This window comes from Ischnura elegans, chromosome 7 (genome assembly GCF_921293095.1).
Source record: "Ischnura elegans chromosome 7, ioIscEleg1.1, whole genome shotgun sequence".
In the NCBI taxonomy this organism is placed as follows: domain Eukaryota; kingdom Metazoa; phylum Arthropoda; class Insecta; order Odonata; family Coenagrionidae; genus Ischnura; species Ischnura elegans.
In genome coordinates, this window is record NC_060252.1 from 17,374,388 (window position 1) to 17,395,439 (window position 21,052).

Genomic DNA, 21,052 nt, shown 5'->3' on the forward strand with positions numbered 1-21,052 from the left:
TTCTCACTCGTGGTGAAAATACGCGAGGTCCTCTCCACATAAATTTAATTAAGTGTGGTCATAGTTTTTGCACCCTAGGTCATCGTTAAGGTGCGGGAACGATATCGCTTATTTTGGTATCATTTATGAGTAGGATGACAGGGTTGGACGAATTTTAAGTACCTTTCGTATCACCATCATTGCTCAACAATCCTAAGCTTGGATTGACGCAGCACTTCACGCAATTCTCTTATTAGCTAATCTTTTCACACCTATGTATTTCTTCTCTTTCACATAATTATTTACCCCTATCACATGCAAAAGAAAGATCTCGAATTAAACATGCATGTTTAATTCGAGATCTTTCTTTTCCATTCTCGCTTATGCTTACTTATCCCTCGACAACTGTCTTCATCAGGCCATTATGTCTCAAGGTATGGCCTAGGAAAGGTAAGATTGATCAGTCTTCTTATCAATGATTTTATGAGGCTTCTCTTATCTTATGACAGTAATATTTTCCGATAAGAGCTAGTGTATTTGGCTGTTTAAACGTTTTCGATGAAGTTATCTATGTAATTCATAGATTTTAAAGTCAAGTTGAATAAATGTCAAAGAGGAAGGGGCAGGAAATCTATATCTACATAATACTACGTAAGCCGCCTCAACGGACGTGGGGCGGGGAGTGTTACGACACCATCCGTTTACAAATTAGAAGGAAATGCAAAATCTCCACCTAAAATTTATTAAAGTTCTTTCTTTTTCGGTGGGAGAACGAATTACCATACCCATTCGTTCGGCAAAGCATCTATCTTGAATCATCGTTTCAGTCGGTCCTGGAAATATGGTGGTATTCTAATATGATGCACACCGTGTTGCAGTGAATGATATCTATTCTTAATTGCTCGAGCATCGAAACCCAGCTAGAAGCCTCATGAGTCTCTAGCGGCTTCCAGCCTAATTTTTTTAAAGTCAGTGAAACGCTTTCTGTACGCCCGTAGCAGTTGCTCACGACGCAGCTTTCCTTGCAATATTATTAAGTTCGCGGATTAAATCTTTCTGTGCCGGATCTCATATACTTGTTACGCATTCAAGTTGCCGCTAGGTGAGTGTGAAAGAGAAGAGCATATGATCATCCTAGAGTTTAAAATCAGCAAGGTTATTTATGATTTAAACTTCTTCAATATGTTTCAAACTATTTTTCGATTTCTTATAAAACTTCCTAAAAACAAAGAGAGTATCACACCATTTGTTTTCCCACATCATTTGATCTTCTTCCCCTTAATCGTCTTCCTATGAACAGCTTTTCTTGGTAAAATATGGAGAATGAAAATTATTGCCTTGATAATGGATGCAGTGTCAGAACTGTGGCTGAATGTGATTATATTTGTGTAAAGCGAACTGGAGATGTTTAATCATGGAAGGAATATAAAATGGAAAATTAATGTTGCGTCGTTTACTCGTGGCGTATTACTCAATGAAAGGCTAGCCATTTTCTTGAAAGTTTTAGGTTTTAATTTTGTTAAATTAAGTTTTCAGTGAACCCTAATCAGCATTGAACTTCATGTTAGACTTAATATTTTACTTCTGAGAAAAATTTAGGGCACAATTTACTTATATGACGTACTCTCATGTGCCGGAAAAGATTACAATTTTATTCTCTGAAACTTTCATCAACTCGCCGGCCTCAGTCGCGGTGGAGTAAATTCCTTGCCAACTAAGGTTGCAGGTTCGAGTCCCGTCTGGGTAAGTTACCTCAATCTAGGCAGTAGGGTTCGTGCTTGCATAATTAGTTGTTTATTGTTGGGATCCTCAATTTAAAGACAATTGCGAGCTGTTTTCGGAGTATGTGGAACTGAAAAAAGAAAACATGATATGATAAGTTTAAAAAATAAATGCTTCACGAAAAAAGACAATATATGACTGGTTTTGGGCAATAAATATCTTCTACTAATTCTGGCTAACAAGAATTTGAATGCGGGCTTGGTGCATTTGTCACCGAAATTCTGTCAATCGGAATTTCTGCAGAAAAAAATGAAGGAATAAAATTAATTTGCGTTTGCAGATTTCCCTCCGCCTATGTTGCCAAAGATTCGCAATCGTTTCATCTGCTATCCTGCTGGCGCCCTTGGGTAAAGGATTATATGAAGCTTTGTGAGAGCAAAGAAAGTTCACTGTAAGATCAATGCTTTTGATTAATGTTATAGGGACTTTGCAAAAATATAACCGGTAGAACGTAAGTGATTCGTTCTCTTATGTGAGGGAGTACTTCCTTCAATTCTCCATGGTATTTTGCGTTCCTTCTCTCTTCGGCCTTCTCCAGCATCCCTCATCGGTTCATCCTCAGCTCCAATCCTTGCCAGGAAGTTCATCCCTTCCCGTCTCCCCTCCAAACCGTCCTGGCTGAGATCCATCGGCCTCCCACGCCTCACCCCCTTCCCACCCACCTGATGTCCCTCCACTCAATTCATGCGTTCATCCAGTCTCTCCAGCCAACACACACACGCACCTCTATCTGCTTCCTCCCCCCTCCCAGCATCCAGCGCTGGAGCTGGAGCCCCATCCAGCCGCCCGCCCGATTCCCCCTTTGATCGTTCTCCTTCCGTCATGCTTAATGCACTGTGCTTATCGGCTGCACACGCCTCGATGGGTTTTGCTCACGCTCCGCACGAACCCTTCTCTAAACTCGGCACCACCCCTCCCTCCACCCAAAACGCTTGTCGTCCTGATTTCCTTGCTACAAAAACCTCTTTCCCCATCCATCCTCCTCCTCTCCTCCATCCCGAAGCGATACCGACTTCGCACCATTTCTCAGCCGCCATCCCAACAACGTGGGCGAACCAGCTTGCATTCGTAGATTTAGGATGGCTAAAGCCCCGTTTTGTAACAACTCGACGTAATTCATCGTATCGGCCGTGATTTAAAAATGATAAAGTGCAAAAATAAAACACTTTAAAATTCCACGTAAATGTAATACTGTACGTCCTAGATTTTCACGTGGCACATGATCATCTGGCGATGACATGACGTCGAAATATGGGTCGTACATTATAGAATTTATGTAGAAATTTTAAGCGAACCAATATTTGTTCGCACTATTCCTCAGGCGCCATCCCAACAACGTAGGCGAACCACCTTGCATTCGTAGATTTAGGATGGCTAAAGCCCGTAGGTTTTGCAACAACTCAGCATAATTCATAGTATTGGCCGTGATTTAAAATGATGAAGTGCAAAAAAAACACTAAAATTCCACGTAAATTTAATGCTGTACGACCTAGATTTCGACGTGGCACATAATCATCTGGTGATGACGTGACGTCGAAACCTAGGTCCTACGGTATAGAATGTATGTGGAAATTTTAAACGAACCAATTTTTTATGTGGTTGCTTAGCATTAAATATGCAAAAGTTTTTTTTTTACATTTCATTAACTTGACTTAATATGGCTTCACGCTGCAGTAGAGTAGCTATTCGGTCATACCCACTCGAAGCTGCGAAAATCGACAAGGAAAAGGTTGGAAAAAGATCATATGACGATTATAATAAAAAAAATAATATCTAACATATGCTCCATTCAAAATTCTCTGAAATGGATTTCACCATTAAAATACAGTCTGAGCTTTGATAGGTGGACTATTTCACCTGCAGTCCTGATATGGAGTCTTTTTGAGTTATTTTGAATGGGAATTATTAATTAAATTGCGGGCATACTCTTCGCAAGGAATGGTATGAATATGATTAATGAACGTATGCGTACAGAGATGAGTATTAGGAACTAGATATAGGTGAGATTCAAAATATCTGTGCAGAATTTGTTTATGCCTCAGCAAATATAGAAATGGCTTATGGCCGAATGAATACTTACTCATTATGAATCTTAAATCACGACTAGGGTGGAATCATGTCATGCACAATAGCTTGATGGTTCCGTATGTTAAACATGCATTTATTAGTCACCTTGCTAAAATGTTCTAAATTTAAAGGCTAGTACCCGCGATTAATGGAAAACCATCTGCTCGTAAAAATTGTACAGAAATATTTAAAAAATTTACTTTCCTATTTTATCTTTTCAAAAAACTGTAAAAATTTGAATTTCGTGGAAGATGTCATTTTTACTTAAAAAGGAAATAAGAATTCAAATAGCATTCTGTATATTTGTTTCTTCAGAATCGTCCATAACTATAAAATTACAGAAAATGGGTGGAAAGTTTGGTTTACCTCGCAATAGCATATAGTAGAAAACCCTAAAACAAGCCATTATTATAATTTTCCCCAAAAAGGACATTAAATCAAGCATACTTGTAACACGCATGGATTATCTGAACTTCCATGCACTCCCCTTTATAGTTGGGCGTCGGACAGTCTTACTCGACGCAAATCCCTTGGTCAGATATAGTTTTTTTTACGCTTCAGCACTTTATCCGAGCGCGTGTACGTGGGAAGCGAAAACGTGTGATTCGAAAAGGTACGTCCTTTCGCTCTTCCGGAGAGAGGATATCTCACTCGCTCTGCTCCGAAGATTTTTTTTCTCCACGTCCTGTGTGGCTTTGTGTGTACCTTTCGCGTTAAGTCTGCTCGCGTTTGGTTCGGGAAACGCAAATCGTAAGGTTTTCACTCGTGAAATTCACGGCCGAGCGAGCAATCTAAGTCGTGGATCTGACAGCCATTTCGCCATTTAGTTATGCGCTGCTTCTCCTGCATAACTACAATCACCGACCTCGTAACATTTGCATGGGGCCTTCTGAGCCTTTAACGTTCAGGCAATTTCAGTTACCCTTCACTTTTTTTCATAAAAAGTCATAAAGGGTTACTCCATTACCAAGACTCAAAAGCAATACCAGGCCTAGCTCAAGGAATAAACGGTATGCATTGACTAAATATCATTTAAAATTGTCCACCTTTCCAGTGAAATATTATAAGCTTTTCACTTAAAATGATACCATTTTTGTATAAATATTGGACTAAGCCTTAAATTTTATGAGTTTTTATATCACTTTTACTCGATTACTTAGCTTACTAGAAAATTCAATAAAAAAACCCATCAGTATTATCTGGATGATACGAATCATCAAAAATCATGAAAATAAACAGTGATAGTTGCTGAAATGTCAACTGTTACGGGATGAATGGCATTTTTGTTTGTTTTTATAATCATTGGTTATGCAGCATTTTCTTGAAATCACTTGGTTAGATTTTCAGAAATAAATACTATTCCTCCAACCTATTGTTTTAATTTGCATTTCCACATGCATAATTGATGGGTTTGCTACAAGATGCTCCACGTTCGTTATTACTGCAACTAATAATAATAAACGGTTAATCATACAACGTGAGCATAAATAATGTAGATTAACCAATTTTTAATGAATTTCAGAACTTATCTAAAAAATTGCAATATTTTTCCCACCTTTTTTACCTATCGTCTATTCTGTGAGTGTATATTATTACAGCCTACATTTGCTCAAAATGCTTCTGTTGCGAATTAATATTCCTTTTAAATCTTATAACTGATATGATATAGCTTTAATGCATGTTGACAAAGAATTATTACAATTGTTTTGGCATTTTATGCTAAAATGTAGCCATATGATGTCAAAAATTTTGTTTATCTTTGTAATGCAATGATCATTGAATAAGGTAAAGTTTTGTTCTTGGACTGTCAACTTTGGTGGTGGCTACATGAGGGTCGCTGACGTTCTTCTTTCTGTAGAAGACATTCAAAAATATGGCTTGTCGGGGAAATCATGAAAAAGGGAATGCCCAGGAATATGAAACTATGAACAAAACAAAAATAAGTATAAGATATCTGCCAGGAAAATTTTGAGTTTTGGCGCTGAATTTCTCGAGTCAAATTGATTTGATTGTCGAATGTCCAGTAGAATGATTTGCATCACAACTAAAGGACCAATGGATTTCTACTTGCTTTTTTGGTATGATTTGTATGTGTAGTGGTAGATAGTAATGGTGAGGTTATTTATCAATTTTTATCAGCAATTATATTTTTTTTCTATGTCAATCTAGTGGCAGATAATGAATTTTTTATCAGTGAATTGCCAGAATCGTGAAAATAATGTAGTTTGAATATGTTTTGAGTGAGGTATTGCTCGGGATCATGACCAAAGGGTGGAGAAACACGTCCACGGCGCTGTGAACAGGAAAAAAAGAGAGCCCTCGTCCTCCCTGCTCTCTCTGGACATCAATCGAACGTCACCATCCCGCGCTCTTCTCTTTTTCGTGCCGTTCTATTGGCCACTGTGTCGTTGTTTCCGTTGTTGTTCTTGCAGTCGTGGGTCCTTGCACGGCGCGCGGCAAGTTTGCCCAACCCCTCGAATGCTGTGTGGTGGACCACGGTGGCCATTCATGGGAAGCTGATGGGAAAATGAGAAGGAGGAGCGCGGATTCACTTCTCCAGGTTACCCTCTGTTTGTTTCTGTCGGTTTGGGGAGCGGGAGCTTCTGTGCCTGCGGTCCGAAAGACTTCTTTATTTTTTTTATTCAGCTTCACTTTTATTTCTGCGTCTGCCTTCCCTTCACCCAGCTAACAACACTCCCTTTGTTCTGGACCTTTCTCCCCCACCCACCCTTTGTTTTACTGTTACCTACACTGCACCAAATTTCTCCCTTCCTCCCTCCTTGCGCTGGTCTCCCGTGTGTCTGTCTATCTCTATCTCCTCTCCATTTCTCTCCATCCTCCCTTTCCCGTTCATTCTCGGACGGTTGAGCACGTCATTTTGATCAGAGGACTGCTTTGACACGCCCTTCGAGGTTGATGCACGCTCTAAATATCCTCCTCGCAGCGGTTTGCTTGGCTAAATAAGCCCGATTCACTCCAATTTACTCAGATTGCTAGATTTGTCATATTTTTGTTCCATATTTTTTTTGCAGCGGAAAACAGTGAGCACAAAGAGAAATTTAGGACGTAGGTAGAATGTGAGAATATCCTTCTCTCCCTTCCATTGATACGATAATAATTTGATTTCGAGAGACAGACTTTTATCCACAAATTGTTCCCCTGTGTTTTCCTTGTGTGATTTCAGTTATTTTATTTTGCAAAGGCTATGCCCAAAAAGCCCACCTTTGAAATATATTTGCCGGTTTTGGTACTGAGAGAAAAATAAGGGATACTAAAAAGTTTCATTGTGTACAATTCGCGAGTGTAACAAATTAGGGTAAACTCATTAAACTTTTATTTTATTTGGCTGTTTGAATGCTGAATTTTCAAAATATTGATATCGTAATCCTTTTACAATACAACTGTAAGACTTGGGACTGAGTATTAATTTGGTGCCATCAACAATACAGGAGGGCAGAGTGAATTTTAATTTGCATTTATTAGTGTTCAAGAATCTAAGATTGCCTTGGAGAATCTTTTAAATCGCGTTATTTTCTTTCCTATTACCTTTAATTTAATCCTTAATTCGTAAATCATCAGATTTTCTTCTTGTTCATTAATTATCATTTTTAATCAAAATATCTATTAGTTTTTTTGCCTGCAATGGTATCCAGCGTTATGTGCATTGCTTTCGCAATGATTTGCAATTTACAAACAATGAATTTTTTATGCTATTTTATGGCCGCTTTGAATATTGTCAAACGCAAACAATCCATCAGAACACTCATAGAATGGGTACCTACTTATTTAATTATTAAATTTTTCCTCTTCCGTATAATTAGTTGATTCTGTATTTAGGGTTCTGGCTTACGTTGTTCGATGTGGTTTCTAATACTAGGCTGGTAGTTATAACTTGCACCACTTCCATGGATGTAGTTGAAATACAAGTGCTGTAGTATTTGCCAGTAATAATTGAAATAATTGATGTACTGACGGCTACGTTAAGCCATCGAAAGGTAAGAGTGAGTTAATTATCGTTTAATTATCTTCGGCCATGGTGTTTTAGCTACTCTCTCTATTTGGATGATCTCGTTTCACTTGATTGCTCGGCTCAAGAAATTTTTTGTATCCCACCTACTTTTGCTTACCTTCAATTAGTTTGAAAACGTACAGAATATTATTGTAGAAGCTTTCTTCTACATAAAGTACTTTTATGTAAATTATTCTATTTCAAAATTTTCTTTTCTCAAAATGTTTTTCTAGGTGCATTAAAGCATGAAGGATAACATCTCCTCAGTTTTTCTTCTACCTGTGAAAAGCAGACTTCATGCAATGGAGTAGAAGTGGTAGATTCTACATTTTTCAAAAATTTAATTGCTGAAAACTGGATTACTTAGCTTATAATAACAGATCTAAAACATTTTTGAAAATAAAGTCTCTGCTACATTTAATGATTTTAATAAGGTATTCACTTTCCTCAGTATTTTATGCACTCAGTTGTGGCTTGCTTCTAAAGTCAGGAAAAGATGGGCGTCATTAATTAAAAATGACTCAATTATAATAATTAGTTTTGCTCATGAGGCCCTGTCACTTACTCTACGTCAGTCACTGAAATAATTAATATGCTTACGCCTTAGGTAAGCCTTACGGAAGAAGAGGGGTGAGATCGCATTAAAAAATTAAACCTGCTCATCATCTTTAATAAAGATTATTCTCACCCTTAAAGATCTTCCGCCCAGTTTAAGCGCGTGACAGCATCCATTATAAGCCGTCCCCCTTCTTTAAAAAACCCCTCTTCCTTCCTCGTATCCTTCCTTTGCTGAACCTGGTCGCTCGGAGTGGAGGTGCGCAGAAATAAAAATTATGAACTTAAGAATTATCCCTGGCCGGGGAACAGCGGGAGAGGGAGGGGTAGGGCTCTCTTAGGAGGGACTTGGATGACGAGGCATTTGTTCACGTCTCGCGGAGTTTATCTTCGTTTGGGACGGCGACTTCATCTCGACATCCCCCAGCCCACCCTCCTCGTACTCGCCGTCTACCCCTTCCTCCGTGCCCAAGAAGGGACACAAAACCTCCATCCCTTTTCTCCTTTCTCTCTCGGGGCCCCACTTTCCGTGAAGTACGGTTTCCGTTGCATTTCTACCCTTTATTCTCCACTCTTCATCCTTGCTAATTTTCCCTTTGAACCTTTCCAAAAGTATTTGCGGCAACCGCTCATTAATCCAAGTTCTATGACCTTTTCTTTAACCCATTTATTCGATACGCTGGAAATATTTTCTCTCCATTTTTTTATTCAATCTTAACACGACCGCACTAATTACTTGATCTTCATTAAGATGTTATGGCCTTTTCCTAGCATTCTTTCTTCCTATAATTTACTTCATTTGATATCACGACTTGCTTTTCGTATCATAGTTATTATTATCAATTATTTATTAGCTTTCAATCCAATTTATTTATTACTTTTATGCGCTTAAAGAAAACAGGCCACGCAAAACCATTTAAGATGCTAGAAAACAAATTTATTGTTTATTTCTAGATTTTAGCTCTGCCTCGCAATGCATAAGTGAATATTTATTGTGCTTACAATATTTAAGATGATTGAATTTTTTAATATCAATCTCAATTGACTTAAGATGGAATGGAGTTATAACTTAGCGTGAGAGTCACAGGTAAATCGACTCACAAAATATTTTAGCAGAAATTAGACTATGAAATATTAATTGAATATCCTAAAGTACCTTCCCTTATTCGGTCATGTATAATGTAACTGTGAAAGGCCAAATTCTTATCTCACGTAGCGGTTGCTGTGGGAATCATAACAAAACCAAAAGATATTAATACCAAGTGGCTCAACTATTACTTGATTCTTGCAGGACTGGAATTGACTACTTCGTGCCAGGGTTGCACTCTTACCCACAAATTTCTCCACGCCTCAATAGCAATATACTCCTTTCCTCCCCTCTCTACCCATTCCACTGCCGTATTCCTCACGCACTCACTCCCCTCCCCCTCCTGTCTCTCCCACTCATTTCCTTACTTCGTTATCTGCGCGTCTGTGCCATCTCCATCCGCCTGTCACGGGAGCTCCGCTCTCTTTGTCGCTCGCATAATTTGCGTCATATCTCACTCACCTTAATTCCCCCGGAGTCAGAGGAGATGTAACGGCGGCAGGACCCCTTGCTCTTCTTCTTACCATATACAAACATGCATTTAGGTATACATATATATATTTTTATGCGTATATATATGTATGTTTGTGTACGTGAGCCCACTCCACGTTCCTCATTCCTCCCTTGATTTTACTTTCCTCCTGTGCCTTACCCCTCTCCTTGTGCCCCTCAGGCGTCTTAGCAGTTGGCGCTCATTAGCGAAGGATACCTCCGGGCCATGATCCGTGGGCAAGGGGAGGGCCCTCATATCTTAGTCTCCTTCTTTCCTCATTCTTCTTCTTCCCCTTCTCTCTCCCTCCATGCCTCGGCTGGCGAGCGAAGGTTGAGCTTCAGGATTGAGGAGAGTGGCCCCTGGCGCATTTTTATCCCCTCTCTCGTTAAACTATCTCATTCCTTACCCTCCCTTCATGTCAGTTTACCGGCATGCCAAGCTTCCGTAACCCGATTCTTTTAATTTCACCGGTTCTATACGCTTTTGCTCATTTTCCATTATGGTCATACTTCTGCACTATATTTCATCCACCTATTTGCACCTGATTACCGTGGTCAAATATTTTACATCCTACTCTCTATTTAAAAAATCAATAATATCAATCGAAAAATGAGTGACGTGCTCTCCAATACTTATGTGTTATCAAAACTTTGGTTTTGTCCTAAGTATAGCCTTCAAAATGGAGGGAAATGGATAACACGTGGGAATATGGTGATTGGTCTGCACCAACGAGGATCCTAAAATAATAGACACACTTTCTTATACGAGAGCGAGGAAACTTGGTAGAAATAGTCGTGTTTTAGACGGTGAGAACTCAAAAACTGGGCATTATCAATGATCAACAATCCTTGCTTAGGTTTGACTTCGGTTGCTATTAATTCTCCCCTCCTAACTGCTAATCTGATCTAATAATACTTATTTCCTTTACTTAATATCATTCATTACATGTCCTAAGCATCTTGGGCAGGTTTTTTCTTTCCCATACTTATTGCTGCCTAAGCCTTATTTTTATTACTATTATCACTCTTAATTAAGCCTAATTTTTGGTCAATTTTTAAAAACCATATTCATTCTGCTTGACTGCCAGAATTTAAATAGATATTACGTAATAAATTATGGAAAATATTAATGGATGAAATATTTCAATTGACAGAGAATGTTATGATAAGCGAACCGTTTGTCCTAATTTCTAAAGCCTTTTATCCATGGATAGTTGAAAAATTTCAGAGAAAAAAATCACGCAAAGGCTATTCAATTCAAACTTTGTTTTAATTAGTAATACTAAATACCACCATCCTTATTCATTGCAGAGGTATAGAATTCGTTCCATTTTTGCATGTATTTTTTTCGCTCTACCGTCACCTTTCCAAATTATATTTTAGTCAAATCTCCAAGAAGCTAAGAGTAGGTATCATTTTGTTTTAAATATGCGACTGTTTATGTTATGTCAAGAACTTTTATCCCCTTATTTTTTTTATTATTCCTTAAAATTGTTAATCACCTCCGCTTAACAGTCAGCTAGAAGAAATACATCCCTAGGGGTCAATGCACCCTCTGAAGTCTTCGAGACACTCCAAGAGGGGCACAAACAAAACGGCAACAGTGTCCCACTCTGAATTGGGCCTTGGACGAAATCTGTTGCGGTGGCAACGTCGGCCGTTTTAGGCGCGAGCTATCCTGTGGTAATGGACACGGCGCACGCGACGACCGACGAGCACTCCAAACAGGGTGCAGGGGTAAGGGGGGGGGGGAGCGGAGGGGGGTTGGGAAGGGGTGAAAATATGATGGGGAAGCCTCGATAGACGCCCGGATAGTTCGCTTGAGGTAACCGCACATTGAGAGGGGCTGGAAATTGGCTAGAGGTGGGGATCGCTTCAAGACCCAGCCGTAGCTCTCATTATGATCAGCCATATAATTTTATCTCTTGAATGATATCCGACGCGAATTTTTTGGAAGATCTTAGTATTATTTGCATGAGAAATTGCAAGAATTTCATATGATTTATTTTGAACACCACGCGTTTCGTTGTCACAACAATTTTGGCACTTCATTATTTTGTTCTAACAACGAAAAGTGTCGTGTTCGAATAAATCTTGTGATAATATTGCAATGCCTCATTTAATTGTTGTTATTAGATATAGTTACTTGATAGTTACCTTTCGTGATAAGAAAAATACTAAACCATAAACGTGATGAGTGAGGCTAAATAAAAAAATATTCACCCAAGTCTTCAAGAAGTCTATTTTTACTAATCAAATGTTTGACAAGCATTCCAAAATAAATTACTTCAATTTTATTTATTTTCGTCATATTGATTTTTGAGGAGATTATCTCTATTACACTTAGTGTGAAGCATACTTTGAAAAGAGTAGATTATTTTCCTAAAATATATTGAAAATGCAGCATCTCAATTGCGGATTAAGAAAGAAGCTTTCAATTTGATTTCATTGAAAATAATTTTTATACTTCAGTGCTAACTACTCCGTGATAAACGGTAATCAATGGAGGAAATTCAGCCAACTTTTATTGTTCCATTACTCTCACCTCATAATTTGATGATAAAACGTGATATCTAGTTGACTCGTCTAAAGAAGCTAACTTATGATTTTGAAACTTAAATGACGTCATTTGAATTATGGTTCATTTACACGATCAAGAAGAACTTTCAGAGAGGGAAGAATCACTCCCGAGAGTTTAAATAAAATATAACCACGCTAGGTCTAACCACAAAACCGAGGAGTAGCTGAGAAGCACTGATTCGCTCGACATGACCTTTTGGCGTACAAAACTAATCCGTGAAAGGGATATAATACCTTAACTTGCAATAAGCTAAGGATTAAGCGAATAATTGGAAAACATACAGGTTTCTATTTTTTGAAACTTCATCATTTTATCTTCATTATCATTAAATTTTTCCACCAATCAATCGTGGTCTCCATGGGGTTTTTAAGAAGCATCCTGGGAGCCTCCCCTTTCTGCATGTACTTACCTCTTAAACTCACAATAAGGTCTACTTCCTTTGATTCTATCTAATAATCCCATCCTCTTCCTTCCTCTCCCTCGTTTTCCTAACATTCTACCATTCAACACTGTTAACATCCCCTTCCCGCTAAGAAATCCCTCCATTCATACCTTCGGTCAATTAAAAAGAAATTATTTGATCTATCCCATTAGCATATCGTCTTTAAGATTTTAAACTGAAGCAATATTTCCATCGGTTCACGAAAGGAGTCTCCTTAAGTTCGTGTCCTGAGAAGCGACTGCCCTCTTCCCGAACTGCCCGCCTGAACCGGGGCCGGTAATGGAGTATCGGTGTCGCGAGCAAAGTGGTGGTGAGGAAGGGGTGGGGTGGTCGGCTCGAACTGTGGGGCCGTGGGATGGAATGGGGAGGGTTTAGCCATTTCGGTCGGAAACGATTGAATTTATACGGTACGCCTCGGTTGCCGCCCACTCGACCCGACGACTGTCAACTGTTCCTCTCTCTCTACATGATGGATAGGCCGCGTGTCTGCCCACCTCCTACTTCTCCGCCCCTCCATCCCAAACCCTCCTAAGGAACAAGAAACCGTTTGGTGGGAGATGCGTGCGAGACAGAACGGAGTGATTCTGAGGGGAGATTGGCTCATTATTCCGAAGGAAATCTTGCGGGCTTCAATTAAACAAAGAAACCTCCCACCACTGAGCAAAGCTTCTTTCACGATTGACGCTGTTGTATATTACATTTCCTTGGGTAATTAAGAGTAGATATCTTTTAAAGCGAAACGGAGAACATCATCTTATAATCCCAGTATATTTCCAGCTGAGACAAAGTGATAAATTGGGAGGGATAATTTACCGAACGTCTAGCTCTAGGAATTCACTTTTACCTCGAACAATAAAAGACTACAGCAAAATCTCGGCAAAACTCAGTAGGCGTATTTTCTTCTCTTGTATATATTTTTTTGTTAACGGCCGGTTGTACTTACACCCCCCCTAAACTATATTAAGACGGCTTCCTGGATAGTAATTGTTTGAAATAAGCATAATTATGTTAAATACTATTTAATTTCAAAATATTAATGTTTAACTTAGTTTGGGTTTCATTTAATAACAGCATGCAATAGCTTTTGATGCCAGTATATTATTTTCTCTCGTGATATGTATCGTGTACTGTATCATCCCATGTAAATCCATTCCTTTGCCAAAACAACATTTACGTTGCATTTAATATCGGCCTTTTTATTCTGCTTATCGATACTGTCATAGTGCACGGTATTGGCCCTTCAAAAGCAGCCTACATCAATATAAAATATTTTGTTCAAGTTTAAACGTAGTGTAATTTTTTACACCCAGAATAAAGAATATTGATGGCATATTTTGAAAATTTTACGGAAATAAATTGACCCATCTTCTCGATTTTTCCTTTTTTTCGATTTACGTTATCGGGCTTAGTGATAGTATTACAGACTTGAATAGATAAGGTCGTGAGAGATCAATATTCTGTTTTTATTAAATTCTAATTTAACGATCTAACATATTAAAACTGACAATGATAACACGGAGTTAAATGTATCGCTCTTGACCTGAGAGTCGAGGAAATTAATGCTTCACATAATGAATGAATTGCGTATCAGTCATCAAAATATGCGGGGTAATTAATCACAAGCGGTGACGGTGAAATATTCCTCGAATTTAAAAAGAATCAATATCGTGTCTTTCGCGCAAACAAACCACGCTTTCGATGAATACGTTGGGCTGATTTTGGCATGAAGGTTTCGAGGGGCATTTAGGGAAATCAAAAAGGGATGAGAGAATTAATCACACTGAGATAAGGTAATTTCTCATCGCATTACAAGAACATGGGAGTAATTAGGCTGCGTTGGATGACTAAGCAAGGACAGACTTGAAGACAAGAATTTTCAGGCACGATTTGTAACTATTCATTAAATATTTAATTGGCATATTTCATCATAATAGGTCAAAATTTGCCTCCAACTTCATGTATCACGAACTAATAATTAAGATATGAAGCTTTCTAAGAGGCAATATTAGATTTGAAAACAAGGATGGATAACCAAGGACAAAATAATGTACTTGGTTAAAATACCTGTCACTCCATCTCACTCCAATAAAATATAAGCCACTCCTTAAACAGTTACATTCCTCTGAGGAATATTATAAGGAAAGCATCACCCTATTACTTGTGCAAACACACTGAAAGTCGTACAAACCGCGTAAGCAGTTTATTCGGCTTGAAAAAGCTTCACTAGGTCAACGTTTTAGCAAAATTACTTACAAAGCATGGGAAATATTTACAGTAAGCGTCTTTTCCATGTGAAAATCAATTTCTCTAATTTTTGGTCCTATGCTAATGAATACGTTCAACCGGAACGTATCAGTGATATGCGAGTCAAGAAGATCTAATGAGTAGCCATTTTAGAGCTCAGTTGCCCAGTAAGGTAGTGATTTCGACCACTGATGCAAAAGTTTTGTTGTCTAATATCCAGGTGAACTCTGCTTTCACCTACGAATATAAATGCTCGCGATGTCGGAGAAAGGAGCATGAGCGATCGAAAAGATCCCAGTATATAGGGTATTCACGCACCTGTGGTTTACTCATCTATCCAAATACACCTTCGGGTTGAGTTAGTGCATAAGGAGCCGAAACTAAACTGAGAATGCACATGCCTAAGCAGTGTAGCTTCGAAGTTCGGGAAACAAAGCGTGTTGTTTGTTGGCTCGAGTTGGCATGTGTAAACTCTTGCGAGTAATCGATTCCTTTGGGAGCGGTTGACATAAGGAATGTCCTCACGGCCGTCGGAGCTTCCGAGCACAGAATAAATCCGAGTATATCCTCCCAAGGGAGATTTGCTCTTCTTTCCCTCTCAGCCTTTGTCATCTCACCCGACTTCGAACGGAATGTTTGCATTCATATATGTATTTTTTTCCAAATCTATCATGACATCTCTACTGATATTTTCCATTTCCCCAGTGGTAACAATCTGACGTAAAATTCAAGCATTCTGACGTTAACGTCTAAATTCTGAGCTTACGTATACATTCATTTGGTGTTATAATTATGTTTTCAAACTTTGATCCAATTTTCACGTTTCGAGCATAATTTTGTGTGACCGAATTATGTTTTAGAAATGACTGAAGGTGGATCAAAACACATCACTTACTTACATGATAAGGAGAAGAAAAATACTTAATATTTTTGGACTTAAAGAGGAAAAATAATGCATTAATTGGGGTTTAAGTCATTATCAAGTAATAATTGTATCAATAATTGAAAAGCAATTTTTTTTAAATTCTGATAACTTTATTATTTATGCTCTTCTTTACGTAACATTCAGGCATTGATGGCAGGATTATTCGTAGGTAGTAGGCAATAATTTGTGTATATGAAAGATTAAATAAGGTATTTCCACTGATTCTCTTGGCAAAATGGTCGTGGAGAAATCCACTTAATAGACTAGTGCGAGGGAAGTTGCAACCTATAGAAGAAATATGAAGATAACATCGTTAAGTGGAAAGAAAGGAGACTCCGGGGGGTTCCAGAAGAAAAAGGGAGGAGGTTGGCCATTGAGGGTTAAGCTGGAAGGGAGAGGTTTGTTGGACGAGTAAGAATTTCAGGGGGGCGGAAGCGGGGGTGCTTGTGTGTGGGGATGAAGCACGGGAGGGGAATCGGAAAGGTTTTTTTCCTTCTTATTCTTTTAGCTTACAAAAAAGGCATAGGGTGAGTTTCCAGAAAGGATACGAGAAATTGGATTTCGTTACAAGAGACCAGAGAATGAGGTTAAAAGTGGTTCCCTTGTAAGCAACGAAGAGCTAAAGAGGTCGAATAAGACGCTGAGTAGCGTGGTAAGGAAAAAGAGAAAGAAGATTAAAAAAATAGCGGGGGAAGATGTCTCTTTTTGGTGGTCTTTAAAGAAGAATTGGCCCTGGGGCGCTGTGAAAGGGGGACTGGCAAGGAAAAAGAAATTTGGTTTTGAATCCATCACGTAGTCATTCTTTGCAGGACGATTTAGCTTTATTGCACATTTGTTAGCAGTCTTGTACGTGAAAAATATTAAAATTAACATACTTTTTGCTGTAAACGTGGTAGCTGTGATGATAAATAGTTGAACGTTGTCGTCCATCCGCGAGCCTGGCATATTCCGGAGCAGGTCAACAAAATTGGGTTAGGAGAAGGACTTAATAAGATATCGTCTCAAACCCCCTCAACTGTTTCATCTAATTCCTACCCCTAGTGATGGAATTAAGTGAAGGCATTCTTTGTAATTCTACAGCATATTTTCTACTCTAGTTGTCGTCTTTTCTTTTTTTTCATCCCTTAAATTTCCTCTTGAAAATTTATATCTGCCGTTTTTACTTGCAGGACATTTGTCCGACCATTGGGAATAACTATATGACAGGCAGGATATGGCCTACGCTACATGGTCCAAATTCAATGATTTCAGTGCGATTTTGGGGTTCTTTTGCGTTTATATTAAGATTATTATTATTATTATTAAGCATTCTATAAGTAATTTTATTTTGTTTATCTATTCGTACATTGGTTTTGGTTGATTATTTTTATGAAATTTATTTTCCAACATGCGTTAATAAGTTATGTTTTATCGTTAATCTTGTGAAAGAGAGTTAGCTCTCGGTTTTAATGATATTAAATCTTTTCCCTCGTCGTATGTTTTCTTTAGAATTTGGAGTCCTTCAGCGGTTTCTTCTCGGTAATGAGTTAATGGAATATAAGATTTTTTCTTGAACGGTTCTTTCAGTAAAAATAAAAAAATACACAAAGTCCAATTAAGCAATTCACATCTTGTACAATGCATCATTTAATGTTTAGCAACCTACCCATGAAGTTTTTGTGGCTTATACGATGCTCGTAGCTTAATTGATTCATTGTTTAGTATATATTTACCTTGAGTTTCAACTCTTGTATTTATACCAAAACGCATGCTCGAACAGGAAAATGTAAGGCAATTTCATATCAAAAGTTTTATAATTGGGTAACATGACCGTTTTCAGCATGTAAGACTATTTTTGACCTAAGGCACTACAAATGCCTGCGTGCCAATTCCTGGATGAAGGCGGTAGGTAATGAGGCATTCTAAAAATATCGTGAATGAATTGAATGATGTTTTCAGAAAACAATGATAAAAGTGCTGAAACTTGTAAATCTTAGCTGTAGTTGTTAAATGGTGGAAAAAGTTGTTGTTTATCGTAATCGAAATTCATAAACAACTACTATTTCTACCGCTGATAAGTTGATTGAGTTCATGTTGGGTCTCAATGAGTAGATGGAAAGTTGGCAAATTTAGCTGAGAATTGAACGCAAAGATAACCTGATCAATGGAGATATTTTTACGTTGTTAGTTTTAGTAGACAAATGTTAGCATCTGTTGAAGCTGATTGCTTAGCCTCTATTTATTTTTATGGAGACGCAAGTTTTATTATCTGTTGAAACACCTTTAAGACAATTAATATGATAAATAACAGTTGTATAACGTATATAATCGTTTCAGGCTTAATTTTGTAGAATAATGCTATATCCTTGATTAACACACAAATGGTAATTTCCATACTATTTTATATGACACATAACGATAGACCATGGTTTCGACAATTTGTGTCCTAACAAGAGTCGAAACCATGGTCTGTCATTAAGTGTTAAGTAAAATAGTGTGGAAATTACTATTTGTGTGTTAATCATGGATTAATCGTGGAAATAACAGTTGTTCAATATTAAAACTCAAGGCTTCAATTTGAGATTTAAAAATGGGTTCTCTTTCAATTGATAATTTTATAGCTCTGTGAGGTGAAATATATGGCAAAGGAAAGAAAAGGTTATCCTAAGAAGAAGTGTACAAAAGATCTTTTGAAAAGGAGGCCTGAAAGGGAAGTAAAAATATAGCCGCAAGTGGCTGCTGGGGGACGCGAAAAAAGAAATGATTGTGTTCATTCGCTCTCTGAAGGAAAATACGTCCAGTTGATTCTGAGTCAGTTGAGGTCAAAGTTTGACTGTAGACTCAGAAGAGTTCATTCATGGTTCATAAAGCCAGTAGGATGTTAATTTTACAAAATTCAATGCTATTCATTCTTTTGAGTGTAATGATACGCTTAGCTGAAATTCAACGAGGCAATTCTACATTTTGAAGGTTAGTTTTAAAATCACTAAGACTTATATCATGACAAAAAAGTTAAATAACATGTAGGTAGTCATTTTAGAATTGTTTTACGAATAAAAACTCAGGTTTTACATTATATCATGTGCAACTGCAGAAAAATGTTTATTAGAAACACAATAGTAACTGTATTACACAAATAAGTTTGCATCCCTGAAATAAGCCTTCCTCTGAACGGCAGGCAGTATTTATTTTGTATTTATAAGTATGTAAATGTTCGAGGGGCAGTGTTGGTTTACAGGTTAAATCTATAAAATAGTGGAAATCATTATAGCCCAAGAGGTTTATTTATTTTATTATAAGAATATATTTTTGAGTAACTACGTTTTCCTCCATAAATGTGATATATACTTTAAATATTTTCAGTATTCATTCTAAGCGTGGATGATTAGCGAAAAAGAATTATGATACTTGAGGTAGCTTTAACATTTGAATATTCATGTCAAGAGTATTTCATAACTTTGAGACTGATTTATCCATTGTAAAAAATCAAAGCTAATTTCAAATATACAACCACCCTGAAATTTACAAAAAATACAAAGTGCAAAGAGACAGTGGTATAATATTTAGTTTTTGTAGCTTAACTTTTTAAAGGTTTCAATACACCATCCAACGTTTATAAATTATTGCCATGTTCACGCAATCATTGGCACTAGAATAGGGGAGCAATTGCATTTTTATATTTTCTATTTACCTTCTGATACTATTCGAAACTTGATATGACGTTTAAATGAAAAATTACGTCTGTTGATGTGAAAAAAACACAAAAATTGAAATCATTGTCGTTTGTATAAGGCCCCTTTTTGAGCATCATACCTTATACTGCTGAATTCGGCTACAACCAGATGATTACTGGCTGAAAAGGACACTTTTAATCATTCCGGCGGTACTAATATGTTTAATCACGAATGGCTCTAAAGTGGTCAACCTAGCGGTCGATCGTAGAGGGTGGTCACTTTCAATTTCCATAATTACAGAACTCCTGTTGTGGACGGAAATGACGTTATGTCAAATAACCAAAGTTGCGCGTTTGCTTTTTCATGGCGACAGTCACATTAAACCTCATTTTCATTCACTCGGAACGGCTGTTCGAGAGAAAAAAGTCATCCCTCAAATCGTGCGTTTGATTAAATGTAAAAAAAAGGGAAACCTTTTTTTTAATGAGAATTCCAGTAAAAACGGCGAGGGTGGGAGGTTAAAAAAAACCAACTGAGGAACTCACATTAGTCAAATATAATTAGCAACGGAAAAAACCACGTCAGTGACGACAAATGGGACACCAGTGATGAAATGAAAAAAATCTCCGCTTCCCCTAAACAGCCAATTCCAGAATTCCATTCTTTGTGCTGGTTGCTGGTCATTCCTGTTCAGTTTTAGCGACTACGCAACACTAACTGTCATCTGAACGTTTTAAATGTCATTGGGGAAAAATAGGGTATGGATGAAAAATAAATGGCAATTTAGGAATTTTTGTGTCCCTCAGATTTCCCTTATATCTCAAAATTAATTCTCACAATCGAGTAGAAGACGTACAACGGCTTTTGCTGGGCCCATGAAAGGGTAGGCAATGGATTTGGGAAAACGTGGAGAACCATTGGCCGGGAGATTGGAAGAGACTTTGTAATTAAAATGCCATTCTTGAACGCGGGAAGACAGACGCAGCGAAAACACGAAGTTTTTTTTTTTAATGTGTCGGGATCTCGGTAAAAAATCGTGTTCGTAAATTTTTTTTCCTTCTCCTCGCGGGACTGGAATGCCGTAAAGTGTTCAGAATATGACCGGATGGTGTGAGAAGGGTCCGTCTGGGAGAAAGGGGACTGTTATAAATAAATTTATGGCCTTCCTTTTCCGCTAATTGCGGCTTCGGTTTAGGATCCTACCCTCAGAGCTCAAGCAGTAACTGGAAGCGTGGC

At 37.9% G+C, this 21,052-nt stretch overlaps 1 protein-coding gene across 2 annotated transcripts in view; it reads left to right on the forward strand.

Moving 5' to 3' along the window:
• The window catches only part of LOC124162426 (rhombotin-2-like), a 293,106-nt gene that overhangs the window by 102,138 nt on the left and 169,916 nt on the right, over nucleotides 1-21,052 (forward strand). The gene's annotated exons all lie outside the window — the stretch shown is intronic.